The 18137-nt window shown below is 41.1% G+C and overlaps 1 protein-coding gene and 1 non-coding gene across 3 annotated transcripts in view; both read left to right on the top strand.

Annotated features, from left to right (window-relative positions):
- The window catches only part of ENTREP2 (endosomal transmembrane epsin interactor 2), a 455015-nt gene that overhangs the window by 287026 nt on the left and 149852 nt on the right, over positions 1-18137 (top strand). The gene's annotated exons all lie outside the window — the stretch shown is intronic.
- LOC140847308 (U1 spliceosomal RNA) lies at positions 11672-11835 on the top strand. The gene has a single exon (XR_012127240.1). It is a non-coding gene; the product is annotated as a U1 spliceosomal RNA (small nuclear RNA).

The raw sequence follows: 18137 nt of genomic DNA, 5'->3' as shown, positions 1-18137 counted from the left end.
CAGGAGCGCAGTGTCTTCTGGAAGGGTCAGGATGAGATTGTCTGTGCTACAGTAACAACAAAAATCACAAAAACCTTGAAACTTCAATGGCTCAACATAGCAAAGGTTTATTTCTTGCTCACAAAATGCCTTCTATGAGCTGGACGACACTTAAGGGCTTCTTTCTTCCTTGTAGTCATCAAGGAAGTATTGAGATACCTTTGTTTTCTGGCTCCACTAACTTACCTGTGGCCCCCAAGTAGCTGCCCAGGGAGAATAAAGGAAAGGAGGAGGCCCCCTGATTGCTAGGTGCCTCCAAACAGAGGCTCACATGTCTGTTTACCAGACCTGGCCACACAGCCCAGCCCATCTGCAGGGGATGTTGGAGCTTCTGGGACACATGTATGGATGTTCTGGGAGCACTGATTGTCTCTGGCACATGGGGTTCACCAAGGTCTAGGAAAGCAGGGTGAGGCCACACTGCCGTTTGCCTTCTCAGCTGCACCCCTCGTTGTTCCCAGAGGTCTGGCTGCTAGTCTCAACCATCCTCAGCTTGGGGCTGAAAGATTTCTCTAGAAATCCACAGCCCAAGGGGAAAAACATCACAGGTGTGGGGAGGCAAGGGGGTCCAGCAGTGAGGCCAATGGGCAGACAGGCTCCACTAAGCACAGGGAGTGTCAAGCAGCATTTTAGGGCCCCTTCTGTGCTCACTCTTTAGCAGAATTTTTTTTGAGCCAATTCTGTGTGCCAGGAAATGTTCTGGATGCAGGGGATATAGCAGTAAACAAAATGGACAAAATTCTCCTTCCCTTGAAGCTTTTTTCTAGTTCAGGGAGATAGAAAAATGTGCAGATGAATCATATGTCACGTGCAGGTAAATGTTACAGTGAAAAAAACTGGGAAGGACATGGGGGGATGAGGCATGGGGTGCAGTTTGATTAATAGGGTGATGAGAGGTGCTCTCTTGTTGCTGGAGGCCCCAAGGAGGTGAGGGGGTGAGCTGTGTGATCAGCTGGGGAGGAACTTTCTAGGCAGAAGAGATAACCGAGTAGAGACACCCCAAGAAGAGGGCTGGCACACTCCAGGAACAGGGGCTGCCTGGAGACTGGCCATGCTTTAAGGACCTTGGCTTCCACCCTAAGTAAGGCAGGGACCCCAGTAATGGGAGGCAGAGGGGGGCTTTTCAGGGAGTCCCTCTGCTCCCTATGGCCAGAGAGGCCAGTGAGGTCTCCAGCAACGAGAGCACCTCTCATCACCCCGTTAGTCCTTCACCCTCTCTCTGTCCTCCACAAAAACAGTGAAGAAGGATTGAGATCCATTCATGCTGCTGCAGTGAGGCGTCGTTCCTGAATTCTCACTGCTGCATGGTAGTCCAATATAGGACATCCCCATTTTATTTATATATTATTGATGGACATTGGGATATTTCAGTTTGGTGACTACTGCAAATAATATAGCTGTGAACATTCACTTCTGTATCTTTTTACATATAACCTAGGAGTGAAATTTTGGGGTGCACATACTCAACCTCAGTCAGTAATGCCAAACAGCTTTCCACAGCGCTTGTTCCAGTTTCCACTATATCCTGCTGAGTATGAGTGTCCTGTTTTTCCCATTATCACCCAGATATGGTGTTGCCAGTTATTTTCATCTTAGCCTGATGGTGGGTGAGTCATGGTATCTCATTACAGTTGATTTTGCATCCTTTTGATTATTGATGAGGCTAAGTGCCTTTTCATGTTATTAGACATTTGGATATCCTTATTTGTGAAGTACCTATAGAGCTCTTGCTCATTTTCCACTGAATTATATGTATTTTTCTTGTTTTTCTTTGAAGAAGCCCTTTGTCAAATTCCTTGTGATTTGTCAGATAATACATATATGTACAGATAGTACATATATATGTATACATATACACACACATACATAGATATCACACATTTATACATTCTTGCATTCAAGGACTTAACTTTTTCATCTCATAATAGTCTTTTTGGTGTCTTGGTTAAAAAAGGTTTTCCTTCCACAAGGTCTGAGTTTTTCTCCTATGTTATTATCTTCCAATAGCTTTATTATTTTCCCTTTTGCATTTAGAACTTTAATTTCTGAGAGCTCATTTTTATAATAAAAAATGTAGTTTCATTTTTCCATAAGAATATCCAGTTGACCCAGGACCGTTCATGCCAAAGCCAGTCCTTGCCCTGCTGCTGTGTGATGGCGAAGCGTCATCATATCCAGGACCCCTTCCTGGGTTCTCTGTTTGGCTTTTGTTTTTGTCTTTTGGTTCTGGCATCACTACTAAACTGTGGTCATCACAGTAATTTTATAAGTAAATCTTGGTATCCAACAAAGTAGGCACTTTGTTCTTCCTCAAGACTGTTTAGCTATTTATGGTCCTTTGCAGTCTCATAAATCTTACAGTCAGCCGGTCAAATTCTACAGAGAAACCCTGCTGGAATTTTTGATGGGATTATATTGAATCCGTAGATGAATATGAACACAATTGCCATCTTCACCACAGCGTGTCTTCCAACCTATGAACATTTATCTAGGTCATGTTTAATTTCTGTCAACAATGTTTTATTGTTTTATAACATTCTGAGTAGAGGTATTACATATCTTTCATGTTTTATAAATCTTATACATATGTATATATGTGTGTGTATATATATATATATATATATATTTTTTTTTTTGGTGTTCATAGTGTTTCATTGATCTATGCCGCACAAAAACGCCTCAGAATGCTATCAGTGGCTTGGAGCAGTGACCGGTGTGGCTTCCTCTGGTCTTGTCTGGCCTCCTTCCCATGGCTGTGCTTATAGGTCATGTTGGAAGGACTTGATGGTCCACATGGTCTCCCTTCTATGTTGGGTCTCTCCTGTCATCACCCAGGAATCTAGACTGGGCTTCTGTTCGCGGCAAGGAGAGCATGATGAACGGAGAATATTCCACGGGGACAAAAACAGAGGATGCAGGCTGCCTCAGACCCGGGCTCTGACACCCACATGAGTAACGTTTGCCACATTCTTTTGCTCAGAGCAAGTCAGAGTTAGTCCACATTTGAGGGGGTGGAGAAATCATCCCCCTACATGACAGGAGACGGAGCCACCCACGTTACAGTACAAAGGGGCGTATAAGATGGGTGATAGTGTCACATCAGTCTTTGGGAAAATGTGTCACATATGGTCTTTCTTTTAATTCCATTTTCTGTTTGTCACTGAAAAATAGAAATAAAAGTGATTTATGTATATTGACCTTATGTCCAACTACTGTGATAAACTCACTTATCAATTCTAGTGATTTATTTGTACATTTTTTGAATTTTCTACATATAGAATTCTGTCATTTTTAAAAAAGAGAGTTGTGGTCCTTTCTTCTCAATCTTCACATTTTCCCTTTCTTCTTGCATCTTGCATTGGCTGAGGCCTCCAGCAAAATGAAGAAGAGAAATGGGGATAATGGGTTTCTTTTTCTTATTCCTTATTTTCAATATTACACAATAAAGTGTGATGTTTGATACAGACTGTTTTTAGTGATTGTTTAAGTTTCTATTTCAAGATTGCTAGGTTTCTTATTTTGGAAGCCTTTTATAAAATCATTAATAGATTCTGAATTTTATGACGCTTCTTTTTTTGAGATGACATTATAAAAGAAAGCTGTCCTTAATTCTGTTAATATGGTGGATGACCTTGATTGATTTTTGAATGTTAAGCCAACTTTCCTTCCTGGATTGAATCCCACTCTCATGATGAATCTCTTGATTTTGTGTGTCAATGTGTTGTTCAGGGTTTCTGATTATGTATTAATGAGAGAGATTGGCCTTTTGTCTTTATTTTTCAAAGTCCTTATCAGGTTTTTAAAGTAAGGTTGTACTTTCCTCATAACACTATAGAAATAATCCTTTTTCTTTCCTGGAAGCATTTATTTAAGACTGGTGTTATTTCTTCTTTAAATGTTTGATAGATTTCACTAGTGAAGTTATCTGGCTCTGGGTTTTCTTTGAGGGAAAGTTTGGAATTTTAGATTGAGTAGCTCCCAGGACTATTCGAACTTGCGGTGTTTTTTGTTGTTGTTTTCTGTTTTGACTGCTTGTGTTCTTCAAGGAATTGGACTATTTCATCTGTTTTACAATGTACTGGCAAACACTGTATCTTGTCCTCCTCCTGATATCTGCAAGGATGTGCACGTTCATACCTTTGAAGGAGTTCATACCTTTGAAGTGAAGCTGGTTCTGGGAGCATTGAAAGGGGTCGGATGCTGGAAACAACTACTGCAGTCAAGGCAGGGGTATTGCCAGGACCATACTGACAGGAATATCAAACAAACAGGACGAAGCAAGCCTTACCCCAAACCCCACCCCACTTTTAAGGCTACCCCCATTGTCCCCTATTGGAAGCCATCTAACAGAAGAAAAACATGGCTTACAGAGACTCAAAACAGCATCAGAGAGCAATGAACTTGGAACTAAGAGATCCTAGCTCAGTAACCAGCACAGCCCCCCACCTAAATAATTTCAGTGTCCTCTTGACCTCACCCCACCTGGAAGAGACCCTTAGAATCATTTTTCTTTTCATTCCATCTCCTCCCTCTTCTCCTTATTTCTGGGATATTCTGGATTGAGATTGAGATTGTTTGGGTCAAGAATCTTACCAAAATTTTCCCTCTTCTATTTCAGTAAAAATTATGAACAATTACAGTATAATTTACAGTCACATTATCATTGTCCATTAAGATTTGCAAATAAATACAACAAAATTTGTTCTCCCTATTGCTCACCACACTGTCTCTGCCTCCTGTGGGTCCTCGTTGGGTTTGGTCCTTTGGTGTAAGTGTACTGGAGTGTTCTCAGAAAGGATACCTGGGGCCGTACTTCCCACTCTGCATGTCCAACCATCTCCTTTTTTGTGCTGACATAATGATAGCTTGCCCGAGCAGAGGATCATCGTTCTTTCTTCTCCCTAGCTGCTAAATGTTATTCCACTGGCTATTAGTTTCCAAGATCGCATGTGAGAAATGTTAAACTGATTGTTTCTAGCAATGACTAGTTCTTTTGGTCTGGAAGACTGTGTGTGATATTTTTCTATTCTTAAAGTTCAGAAACTTTGCCACGACATGTCTAAATTCTGCCTCTTCAGAATGCTTTCTATCTGAAGACTCGAGTTACGTTTTCTTTGATATTATGTCTTTGCTTATTCTGTCGTGTGTTTTGTTTTCTCCTCCCACTTTGGTTACCTGCATACTATGCCTCCTGTTTCTACCCTTCATGTCTTGATATTTCGCTTGTAATTTTCATTTCAGTAACTTCGTCCTGTATTATATGACACGTCTTTCATTTGAGCCTCCTAAAATAGCAATTTGGTTTTCAGAGGGGACCATTCTGTTTTACAGTACTTCTACTAAACTTTTAAATTAAAAAAAAATTCAAGCATTATTCTGCTCCAAAACCATTTTATTGTGCATTAATAATATCTCCTTATGTGTTCTCATTATGTTTTTTTTATATAGCCTATTTCTATTTCCACCATTAGTTCTGCTCCGTAGCAGCCATCCATTCTACAGTTTGGCTCTGTCCCTCCTTCAAACCACTGTACTTCTCAGGTGGCATGTGAGCTTGCATTGCTTGATCACTTTGCTGGGTCTGGGGTTTCCCCAATCCTGGCTTGGGTCCAGCTAGTGGGCAGGAGACTAAGGCCTTGAAAGACTAATAGGAAGAGATGGAGGCAGTTATGGTGGGGTTGTTTTCCCTCTGTGGGGAAGGGGCAGTTGGGCTGGCAGACTACTTTGTCTCACTTAAATATGGCAGAGCGTGGGGGTGGGGGTGGGGAAACTGATTTCAGAATCAGATGGAGCTGGATTGTCTGCAGTCCCACCTGGTAGCTTTCTTTCAAGGACAGCTGGGCCCTCCTAGAACACCTCCCTCAGGTAGGCCAGGCAGGCCCCCTCCGTGTTGCTCAGAAGTCCTCTGGGTCTGCCATCTAACTCCACTCTGGCCCTGCAGGGCTGCTTCTCATTCTGGGCTCTTTCAGAGATGCAGCCTTTCTCCAGGCTACCTGACCTGTGGCCCGTAGAGTATTGCTGGACTCTGACCCCTGATGTTAGCTCCCGGTGTTGAGACCTGCCACAGGCCATGGGGAGCAATGGTGGGTCAGCCTCTGGACACACCTCCACCCTTGGCATCATCACTGGCCACAGGGAGGCAAGAGATGTAAAGTGTGGCTGGCTGGCCTGGGGCTTTCACAGCTCAGTGGGTTCCTGGCCATCGTATGAGGACCAGTTGTAGGCAGGAAACAAGGCTAGACTTGAGGGTGCTGCATGAGTCCAGGCGATAAGGACAGACGGCACCTTTGAAAACTTCTGGAGCCTCAGGTCATAACTTCCAGTCCTCTCCTTCCAAGAAAATTGGATACCTGAAGTGTGTCACGGAGTGGGGGCCCAGGTGTCAGGGACCAGCTACAGGCAAGGGGACAGGGAACTGCGGGCTTGGCCTCCTGCAGCAGGGCCTCAGGAAGCATGGGAGTGGCTAAGCTGCTGAGTCCGTCAGGTGGGCAGGGAAGTGAAGACCCTGCTGGGAAGAAGCCATGAGCGGAGGAGTGGTGGGGAGCCTGCACTAACCCCCGAGGCTCTAGCGCACAGTGGGAGTAAACACCTCAGTGGGTACTCGCGTGGAACCCCTGGCTGAAGACAGGCATCTCGCAGGCTGGGATTTTGTCCCTGAAATATGAGGATGCATCTTCAGGGCTTCCAAACACATTCTGTCTTTCTAACTTACAGACTTTGGATATCTGGGTAAATCATGGCTTCTCCTCCTGTCCAGGTCCCACATAACATCTAAATGTCCCTTTGCCACAGAGAGGGAGGCTGACCACCCACCTGTAGTCTTGTGCCACTACCTGAACTTCAGCAGCATTTCAAGCTTATGTTCAAATGCCTGTAGGTGTCCAAGCCAGGTGAAGGCAGGTCGGCACATGGCCAGTGACTGGGACCACTGGCTTCACCAGGTGAACTCTGTGAGCAACCAGCTGACATACTCCCCTTGTAGGGTCTCCCTCCTCTGCACATGTCAGTTGGGATGCTTTGGGGTTGCTTCTGACTGGCAAATGATATAAAATCCAATTTTTAAAAGCTTGAACAATAAACGAAGTTAATATCTCAAGTAACAGGTCCAGAGGTGGGCTGCACCAGGCGCCGTTGGCTCGGCAGGCTAGTGGAGTCATCAGGAGCCAGGCTCTTACCAGATTCTCATTCTGCCAGTTTCAGCACTGGTGTGATGGCCAAGCTCTGCTCATGGTCACAAGATAATTGCCACTGCTGGAGCATTACATGCAGATGCAAAATGTCTAATAGAAAGCATTTCTTTTCTTGGAAACCTCTTTTTGAGAGCAATTAAACACTTCTCAAATGCCCCCCAAAATACTCCTCACATTTCATCGGCCAGAACTGGGTCACATGTCCACTCCTCAACCAGTCATTTGTTATTTCGGTTGTATAATTTATGTATGAATTTGGAAAATACTACCTCAAGTAGCGTTAACCAAAGAAAATGTGAATGAATGTTAATATTAAAGGGCAATGGTTGGGCTGAATTTCTGTAAGTTGCACCTGATAATTACACTTGAGCACAAAGGATTAAGCATAAGCATAACAGATGTACCCACATTAATTACTATGTGAAATTTCCTAATATTCAGTTTTTGGATGTCCAGAATAATAACCACACCAAATTAGGTAATTTGCTTCGAGAGGGAAAGCAAACATGCATGAGTAAGTAGTATGAACCACTTAGATAATTATAAAAATCGAGTAGCCTAAGAAAATTTCATAAGCATCTTTTAATGACCTATTGGCTCCTTAGAAGCAGTTAATTAGCTAAGGTTTGCTTTTCCATCACCTCTCTCATACTTATGAATTTAATAAAAACTGAATTTTAAAAAAAGTCATGGTTCTCAAGAAAGAAGGATGCCCTGGTTTGTCCAGCCAGATTAAGGGATGATGCTGCCAGCTTCAAGAGGCAGGAATCCTCCGGAAAAATCAAGCTCCCTCGCCTTTCACGCATTTAGGGTTGTCTTTCCCACAGAGGCTACCTGCTTGTCAGAAGCCACAGTGCAGCCCCGCCAGGCCAGCCGGGTTGGGCACATAAGCCGGCAGCAGGCTCCCCTCTGCTCTGCTGTCTTCCCAGAGGCACGTGATTCTCCCAGAGTGGGGCTTTCTCTCTGCCTTGCCTGTCTTTCTCAACCATGACACTGATACGTAAATACATAACAAATATATATTTAGATATATAAAGTTAATCCTTTAGCTTACATTTGTTTATAAATACATGTAAACATGTATTTATATTTATAAATGTGTTATGCTTATGCTTAAATCCTTTGTGCCCAAGTGTGATTATTAGATGCAGTTTATACCTATTTAGCTCAACCAGTTGTCATTTAATATTTACATCCACTCACATTTTTTTTATTGTGTAGGGTCCATTCAGTCCTGTTTGTTCTCTGCCTCTTCCTTCCCCAGGCCTTATCTGTGCCTACTTTCTTCCAGTTGAGATCAGACTTGCTTATTCCCTGGAATGCCCTTCTTTCTTATTTTCTCTGTTCAGGCTTCTGATATTTCCACGTAGCAGCCAAAACACCTCATGCAAATGCAAATAAGGGATTTGGGGGGTAGCAGGCTGACGTTTCCTTTAATACCGAGTTTCCTGGGGGCACCCTCTTAGAGAAGTAGGGACTTTGTAACAAACGGGTCGGTCAGCTTCTCTGCTTAGCTGGGCTGTCAGGTATGCCGTACATGATTTACAAATTTTCAGGTAGAGTGGAGATAGGTCTTTTAACACCCTGAGAAAAGTGAACAGAAGTGAGAGCTCTGGTTGAGCACAGGCTTTCCTCGTGTGAACAGTTTTTGTTCTAAGAAAGGCAATGATCATGTTTCTGCCACACCTTACATTTTCTCCAGGTGAGCAAGAGACAAAGTCCAAGTAAGCGAGGCTTGGCCATATTCAAAGGATAGAACATCTGACTTTCTTGTTCACTCTAGGTAGAAAGATACTTTACATCAATTCTTAGTTTTTGGAAATTTTTTTTAGGGGGACATTCACTTGTCTGTGTTAACTGAAAAAACTATTGTTACTGTTATTTTTTGGTAAGACTATCTTTTTCTGCCAAATGGGCAGCTTCCAGAAGGTAAACTTGGAAGTCTGGTCATCCAAAGGAGTGGACTGAATCAATGAAGTGACATGTCTCACCCAAATCATTCTCACATTAAGTTTCATGGATCCTTATTTATTTCTTATATATAACTTCACTGTTTTCAGTTGTCATACCTAAGAAACTGGGAGCTAAATTCTATTCGATCAGTGGAACACAGTTCAGTAAAGAGATGGCATCAGGGTAAGAGAAATCATGTGAAGATTTGGGCCAGATCAGCCAGTGTGCACAGAACACTGTGTTGTGACTGGCTTAATCCATTGTATGTGTGCGAACAGTTTTTTTTTTGAGGGGGTATGGTTATTTTTTTATTGCAGTAATCTTGCCTTCAGCTCAGTGTTGTGTGTAGAATTTTTAAATGTGCCTGTAAAACAAGGGAGAATAATATACTTTTAAATTGCGTATCATAAACATACCTATACATACTTTTGCAGAGGTTATTTTGCATTTTTGTGAATGTCCTGGATTGAGTTATACCAATTGCAGTATCATTAATTCAGAGGCAGTTTTCACAGTATAGGTTGATATACTTTAATCTGGTAGGTCTCTTTCAGTTAACAGGTACTTGGCACATAAATTAGAATATACGGTTTTGAAAGCATTGGATTACAAGGCATGCATAATTGACTTTATGACCTATCTTGGATTTTTCCCTTCTCCTTAGTATCCTAGGGCCACGGCTGTTTGTGAGCCTCTAAACCCTACCTTTGTCAGACGTCCCTGTTACAGGAAGCCAGGAGGCAGGGGATGTCTAAGCATACTGACATCTAATGAAGGAGAAACCAGGCATTTCTTTCAGTGTTGCTTTCAGGATGAGCTTTCTGTTTTCTTTCCAACATGTGTGTATGACTTCTGATTTAGAAGTTTACAAAAATAGTTATTGTATTTTACAACTGAAGGAGTCTGCCTAACTCAGCCGTGCCTTTCTGCAGGTGAGGATGCAGAGACCTGACTAGTGAAAGGCCTTCGTCCAGGACCCAGAAGAAATAGTGGCACAGGAGGGATAAAAGGGCTTTCCATAAACCTGCAGCATACAGATGTTCACTAATGCCTAAAATATAAAGAAATGTGCTTTGTGATAGAGACAGAGATTATTTTAGCAGTAGGCCCTCCTCCAGTTTAGTTTGACTTTTTAATTAAAATTTCTTTTTGTTGCTGTTGTTGGTCCAGAAAGTTTGGGCACCTTAACTGCATGCATTTGATGGTTGTCATTGCTGCATTGTTAGTCTTCTTTTCTGTTTCATCTCTTTATATTTCAGAAGGAACAGCTTGTTAGAGATTCTTCACCTTGTCCTTCTTCAATTTCTTTTTTAATTAAACAGGCTTATTGAGACATAATTATTAAACCATAAAGTTCACCTGCTTGAAATATACAGTTCAGTGTTTTTTAGGACACCATTATCATCTAATTTTATGACATTTTCAATCATCCTGAAATGAAATATACCCTTTCACAGTCACTCCCCATTCCTCACCTCTCCAGTCCACCCTAGGCAACCATTAATCTACCTACTTTCTGCCTCCAGGGATTTGCCTAATCTGGGCGTGTCATATAAGTATTATACGATACATGGTCTTTTGTGAGTGGCTTCTTTCATTTAGCATGTTTCTGAAGTTCATCCATGATATAATATATATTGGTACTTTATTCTTTTCTTTTTTATATCTGAAAACTATCACATTTTTAAAAATCCATTTATCAGTAAATGGACATAGGGGTTGTTTCTAACTATTGTGAACAGTTATGTTGTGAAAATTCATATGCAAATTTTTGTTTGAGCATCTGTTTTCAATTCTTTTGAGTCTGTATTAGGGAAACTTCTGGGTCATATCGTGATTCTCTGTATAACTTAATTGAGGAACCACAAAACCGTGTACCCCAGCTGTACCGTTTTACACTCCTATCAGCAGTGTGTGAGGTTTCCAATTTTCCTACATCCTTGTCAACACTTAATATTTTTGTTTATAGCCATTCTTCTGTTCCTGACCTTAATGTACTTAATAATACATCATTAAGTATGATATTAGCTGTAGTTCTTTTGTAAATGCCCTTTATTAACATGGAGAAAGTTTCCTTCTAATTCTTGTTTGTTGTATTTTCATCATGAAAGGTGGCTGGATTTTGTCAGTGTTTTTATTCTCTTTGTTGCAATGAGCATGTGGTTTTTATTCTTTAGTCTCTTAATATACTGTATTACTTTAACTGATTTTCTGATTATAAACCAATTTTGCATCCAAATTCCTTTTGGTCATGGTATGTAATCATTTTTATATATTGTTAGATTTACTAACATTTTGATAAGGATTTTTGCATCTATATTCATAAAGGATGGTGGCTTTGTACTTTTCTTTCCTTGTGATGTCTTTATCTGGTTTTAGTATCAGGATAAAACTGGACTTAGGAGGAGCTGAGAATTGTTCCTTCCCCTTCAATTTTTGAAAGAGTCTGTCAAGAGTTGGTTTTAATTCTTATTTAAAATGTTTGGCATATACTTACCTAGCAGGGGAGATACCATGATCCGGAAGGTGCTTTTCGCAGGGTGAGGCTGATCCATTGCTCTCTGGATGTGCTGACCCCTGTGATTTCCCCGAATGTGGGAAACTCGACGGCATAATTGGTGGTATTGGGGGACTGCATTCGTGCTTTACCCTTAAAAAAAAAAAAAGAAAAATGTTTGGGAGAATTCTCCAGTGAAACCGTCTGTACCTGGATTTTTCTTTGCAGAAAGTTTTTAAACTATTACTTCAGTCTCTTATTTTGTTGTTGGCCTATTTATTGTTTCTATTTCTTCTTGAATAAGCTTTACTCATTAATCTGTGACTTTCTAGGAACTTCCCCATTTTGTTCAATTTGTCTCATTTGTTGGCATTTTGTTGTTCATTGCTCATAGCATTCCCTTATAAACTTCATTTTGTAAAGATGGTAGCGATGTCTTCTTCATTACTTATTTTCATCAGTTTCGGTTTTCTCTCTTGGTCAGTGTAGCTAAAGGTTTGTCAGTTGTATTGGTTCTTCAAGTTCCTGGACCGTCTTTAATGAGTGCTAGTTTTTTTTTTTTTGAGAGGGCATCTCTCATATTTATTGATCAAATGGTTGTTAACAACAATAAAATTCAGTATGGGGGTCAATGCTCAATGTACAATCATTAATCCATCTCAAGCCTAATTCTCGTCAGTCTCCAATCTTCTGAAGCATAACGAACAAGTTCTTACATGGTGAACGAATTCTTACATAGTGAATAAATTCTTACATGGTGAACAGTACAAGGGCAGTCATCACAGAAACTTTCGGTTTTGATCACGCATTATGACCTATAAACAATCAGGTCAAATATGAATATTCGTTTGATTTTCGTACTTGATTTATATGTTGATCCCACATTTCTCCCTCTATTATTATTATTATTTTTATTTTTAATAAAATGCTGAAGTGGTAGGTAGATGCAAGATAAAGGTAGAAAACATAGTTTAGTGCTGTAAGAGGGCAAATGTAGATGATCAGATGATCAGGTGTGTGCCTCTGGACTAAGTATTAATCCAGGCTAGACAAGGGCAGCAAGACATCCACGGATGCAGAAGATTTCTCTCAAAGCTGGGGGGGTGAGGTTCTGAGCCTCACCTCTGTTGATCCCCAAATTCTCACCTGATGGCCCCCCTGCGACTGTGCCTGTCTTAGGTTGTTCCTCCCTTGAGGAATCTTACCCGTCTCTGGCTAACCAGTCATCTTCCGGGGCCATACAGGGAAATGTAAAGTTGGTAAGTGAGAGAGAAGCCATATTGTTGGAAAAGGTTAGCTTTTTACTTCTTTGCAGATTTATGCCCTGTGGCTTCTATGCCCAGCACATGTCTCAAGGTATCTTTACCACCTGGAGGAATTATGATACTCGGTAAATTCGATATGAGGCACGAATTCTATTTAAGGGTTGTAATTAGGAAGGAAGAAGAAAAGCTATAGATGTAGCATATGGAAGGAAACATGGGAGGATTGATTATTTCTTTGACATATCTTCTTGTAGAGTACCTTAAGTATGTTGAGTGCTAGTTTTTACTTCACCTGTGCGGTGTTTTGCGCCCCTTCCTTTCCTCTGTAGACTATGTTGTTGGAGTGGCTGGTAAAGTATTAGGCTGGCAAGCAGCCCCAGAGGCCCAGCAGCTCTGACACAGCTGGCTTTGCTTTTATGGGCCACAGTCAACCAGAGGGCACACTGTTTATGTGTCTGCTGAGGCACCGTGAAGCAGCCTCTCGAAGCCTAGGCCTCTTAGTGGGTAACTGCTGCCTCTCCTAACCTCAAGGCCTGGCAGCATTTGACCTGCTTGTGAGACCCTGCCTCCACTCCAGGGGGCAGTGGGTCAGCAGTGTGGGGCAGGGGCTTGGAGGACAGGCCTCAGAAAGAACACAGCTGTGGGCTGTCTCAGACTCCAGACCCAGGCTTCTGTCAGCTGAGAGCCCACAGTCCACCACCCTGGGTCCTCCCAGGCTTTGGGAAGGGCAAGCTGCCTCTCCTTATTGGGCATCTGAGCTCCCACTTGCATCTCAGGAAGGACAGAAGCCCTGTGCTGACTCTCTCCTGTGCAGACTTTGGAGAAGCCAGGGACACTGACTACTCTCCAGCCTGGAAAGCATGCTACTCTGGTTGTTTATTTAGTCCAAGGAAGGAGAGGTGATCAGAGAGACAGGACCTGTGCAAACCCACGATCGCCCCAGGATTCCTACAGCCACCTCTAGTGTACCTCTGAATATTACTTCTATTTTTCTGTTTATTATTATCTCCTCAGGGCCACTGGTTATGCATATGTGGGATCTTGACTACCTGAAGTATTCTCATATTTTTATCTAATTCTTTTATTCTTACCCATTTCAGTTTGCTCAGTTTTCTCAAAACCTATCTGCCTGTCCTTCTCTGAGCATTAATTAGCTTTGTCCATTCTCCTTGTGGTGCCCTTGCCCTGTGAGTATACATCTACTCTAGGCTAAAGTCTAGAAGAAAAGAATGAGATTTTTGTTATCTTTCACAGTGTAGCAGTGGGGAAATGCTTTGGGTTAGACATAGGGAACACAGCTACTCTAGAATAGCAGATGCTTTAAAGTATGTTCTAGGTTATCTGAAACTGCTTTCTGCAGAGTTCAGTCACCAGATTAGCTCATATTTACATTCTACAGGAAAAACAATCTTTCATGATTTCTTCTTTGCCCTTATTGCCAGCAACTAAAATCATAAGCACATCCTCAACCACAGAACACTGCCAAGAAACATAATAAAAATGTTAGATTATATTCAGATTACCTCTCATTCTATTAAAATATCCATGTAGGCAATATGAACCTTGTCTAGCTCATGCCTTAGTACTCTATCCCCCCTTGCATGATGGGTTTGAATACCGTTTAGCCAGAATTTGTTCAGTTCCAAGTGACAGGAACCACCTCAAAGCAGGTAAAGCAAAAGGAGACTATACTTAACACCATGAACTGGTTACCCTCAGGGGTTTGACTTTTGAACTCCAGGGATTCAGAGGGCAGGGTTAGGACTGTTTGTTCATCTCTTAGATCTCCTCTGGTTGACTTCACCATGAGGCAGGTTATTCCCACCCAAGACACAGATACCTAGATTTACACCACCCTTCAGTCTGTTGGCTCAGAGGAAAGAGCACCCTGAAGGGATGTGAGTGGACTTCCAAAGCAGGCACTGTGGCTGCCCTGAGTCATGTGCACCGGGGGGAGGAAGGCAGAGCCTAACCAAGGTCTCCTAGACATGGGAAGAAACAGTTCCTAAAGAGACAGGATGCAGAACAGGGAGCAAAAACAGGCAAACAAAATGAAACTTACTGGCTACTACTGAGACCGATCGTACGTGTTTGTTATTTCACAACTTAATAGACCTTATTGAATTTCATTAAGTGAAAAGCCCTGGGTAACAGGAAAGTTTACATTCTTGAAAAAAAGAGGCTAAGAGGCGTCTGGGCCAAATGGCTGCAGTGCTTGAACTTGTCAAGCCCCACCCTGCCAAGGAAAGCTCTATTGCCACTTTATTCTTTATGTATTCTTTAGGAGGGACAAAGTGTCACTACATAGTCCTGTTATATAATTGAACCGGGATGGATCTTTTTTACAAATGAGTGGACACAAGGGATTTTATTATAACTATTAAATTATCTGGATTGCCTTTCCTGCTAGCCACCCACCAGAATAACATCTGCCCCCCTCCATAAGTCGTTTGCTCACAAGCTGCACTATCCTACTTTCTTCCACTGGGAAAGGCAGCAAAACTACTCATATATGGTGGCTGCACGCTTTTATCTTTGCTTTGCTTCCTAAAAAGTCCTTACCTGTGTTTTGCACTGTTGCTGTCAGAACATTCAAAATCTTTCTCTGGTTGTGCAAGAAATACCAGTGACTGAAGAAGAGCATCCAGCAGACATATTAAGGATGATTACAGCCTCTTGGCAGGCATTTGCTACCAAGTAGATGAAATAAAGCAATTCATTACTTAGAGACACTTAAAGGATAGGTAGTAGGCATGTTTTTATTCAACACATTTGAAATCTCAGCTTGTCTTTTGCCTCAAAGAATTATTTTTTTTTCTTTTGGGTCTAGAATAAAAATATTAAGGTCATTATCATGAAGTGTTTGAAAATGTTTTTCTTTTTAAGCCGTTTGTCTTTATTACTTCACCGGTTGAACAAAGTCACAGATGTCACATTCAAATCACAATGACTTTACTGAAAACTTGAATGTGTGAAACTGTGATGGCAGGATATCACTGTGAAGTTAAAATTCATGCCCTTTATTTCTCAAGCAAGAAAATTAACAACTTCATTTTTAAAAGAAAATAATAGCATCTTGATGTATTTCCTTCCAGACTTTTTTTCTGGGTTTTGTGTGTGCATGTGTTTCTCTGCAATAACCATCTTTTTACATACAGCTTTGAAGAAGCCCTCAAGCATCTTCCTAATGTAAGCCTTCTGGAAAGAAGCAATTGTTATCAACTACCCTATGCTAGGTATGTGGCAAATCTTAGTCCCCCGAAGCTGGGATTAGTACACTAGTCCCCCTTATCCTAGGCATTTTGCTTTTCGCAGTTTCAGTTACCTGCCTCCAACTGAGGCCTGGAAGGTGATCTTCCTTCTAACAGCAGCCTAACAACTATCACAAAGCCTCTGCCACTCACCTCACTTCATCTCATAACATAGGCATTTATCATCTCACATCATCATAAGGGTAAGTATAGTACAGTAAGATATTGTGAGAGAGACCAAATTCACATAACTTTTATTATGGTATAATTGCTTTATTTTTTAGTTATTGTTGCTCAGTTCTTACTGTGCCTAATCTATAAATGAAACTTCATCATAGGTATGTATGTATAGGGAAAAACATCATATGTGTAGGGTTCAGTTGCTATCTGTGGTTTCAGGTATCCACTGAAGGTCTTGGAACATATACCCTGTGGGTGAGGGGGGACTTCTGTAACCTCAGTCTGTTGATTTGGAAACACAAAGGAGTGTCATTAGCTTTCCGGATGTCATACAGATTTCTACTCTAAGCCCGTAACTCCCAAACCTTTGCTTTTTCAAGGACACCATATCTATGTTCTCTCTGCATCAGCATATGGTTAAAAGCAGTTTCTGGAAAAAGACTGCCTTAGTTCAGGTCCAGATACACCACTTATTCGCAGTAGGACCTCAAAAACAATTAATAATGCTTCTCTGTGCTTCAATTTCTTCACTTGTGAGAAATGTAATAAATGCATGGGCCTCAAGGGGCTGTTGTGGGGATTAACTGAAGTAATACATAAAGACCACTTAGAATAGGGTCTGACCCACAGTCACTTTTATAATAATCATCAGCTGTTACTGTTTATTTTTATTATTATTTGTGTTAGTGTTGTTATCATGACCATCATTATCACAATTTCTCCCCAGACATCTGTGGCTTCCTTTGTCTGTCTGAGATGCATTGTGGGTCTGGGTGACGTGACTTCTCCATGCAATGTCTAAAACTTAATTCTAATACTGTCATTTTATGTGTGTGTTTTCTCACCTGCATTCTTTGGGCCACAGTGTAGAGAGGTGTTTTATAACTGGTACTTTCCTCACCTGTTTTGAGTATGACAATCTGCTATGTGGATAAAAATGCTGCTGATGGACACTGCTAATTTTCAGTCACAGGGGTAGCTTAACCTGTGGGGCTACTTGTTAAGTGAATTCCTTAGCAACAAAAAGATAAAAACGCAGCCCAAATGTTGCTGTAGCTTTCATCATAATTTCCATTTCTCTATTATCTCCTGGTTGCTGAATTCTGTTTCTATTCATGGTTTAACTGATCCCTTTGGAAGGACCTTTTACAGAATTCTCCAGGCAGGAGATTTCTTTGAACTTCAGTGCAAATTTTAATTTGCAAGGAAACTGAAGCAGATGGATTTTATCATTATTTTAAAAAGTGCCTTAATGATACATTTGTTTTTCTTAGTAGGCTTCTGTCATTAAGATTGATGCTTGAGGATATATTGTTAATCTTGTTATTACTCGTTTTACCGGATTCTAGCATCCTTACATCACAACATGGAATATCATTTTACATTTAGTATAGCAGTTCCAGTGCCATTATCAGATTGCATTTTCATATTGAATTACAAACAAAAATTTTATGCTACTAACATGTAATGAAATTTTAATAAGGTTGTTTTGAAGCTATTATTCAAATAATGTGTTTTGAATTGCTTTCCTTTGAATATATTTGCATTAAAGAGGAACTCAATTTGATTTGATTTTTTGAAGAGTTTACCCACTTTCTGAGTAGCTTTAAAGACGGAAATCCAGTTTCTTCTTTGCAAATGAGTGAACATAACAAGAACACATTGCTAAGATCCGTATAAGTAATGGCAGCAGATTGCAGATGGCTTGAGTTAATTAAATGGCTCATGTTGGCTATTAGAATTGCACAATTAAAAAATATAT

Source organism: Manis javanica, chromosome 18, assembly GCF_040802235.1.
Source record: "Manis javanica isolate MJ-LG chromosome 18, MJ_LKY, whole genome shotgun sequence".
NCBI classification, from domain to species: Eukaryota; Metazoa; Chordata; class Mammalia; order Pholidota; family Manidae; genus Manis; species Manis javanica.
This window is presented reverse-complemented; position numbering and strand designations above follow the sequence as displayed.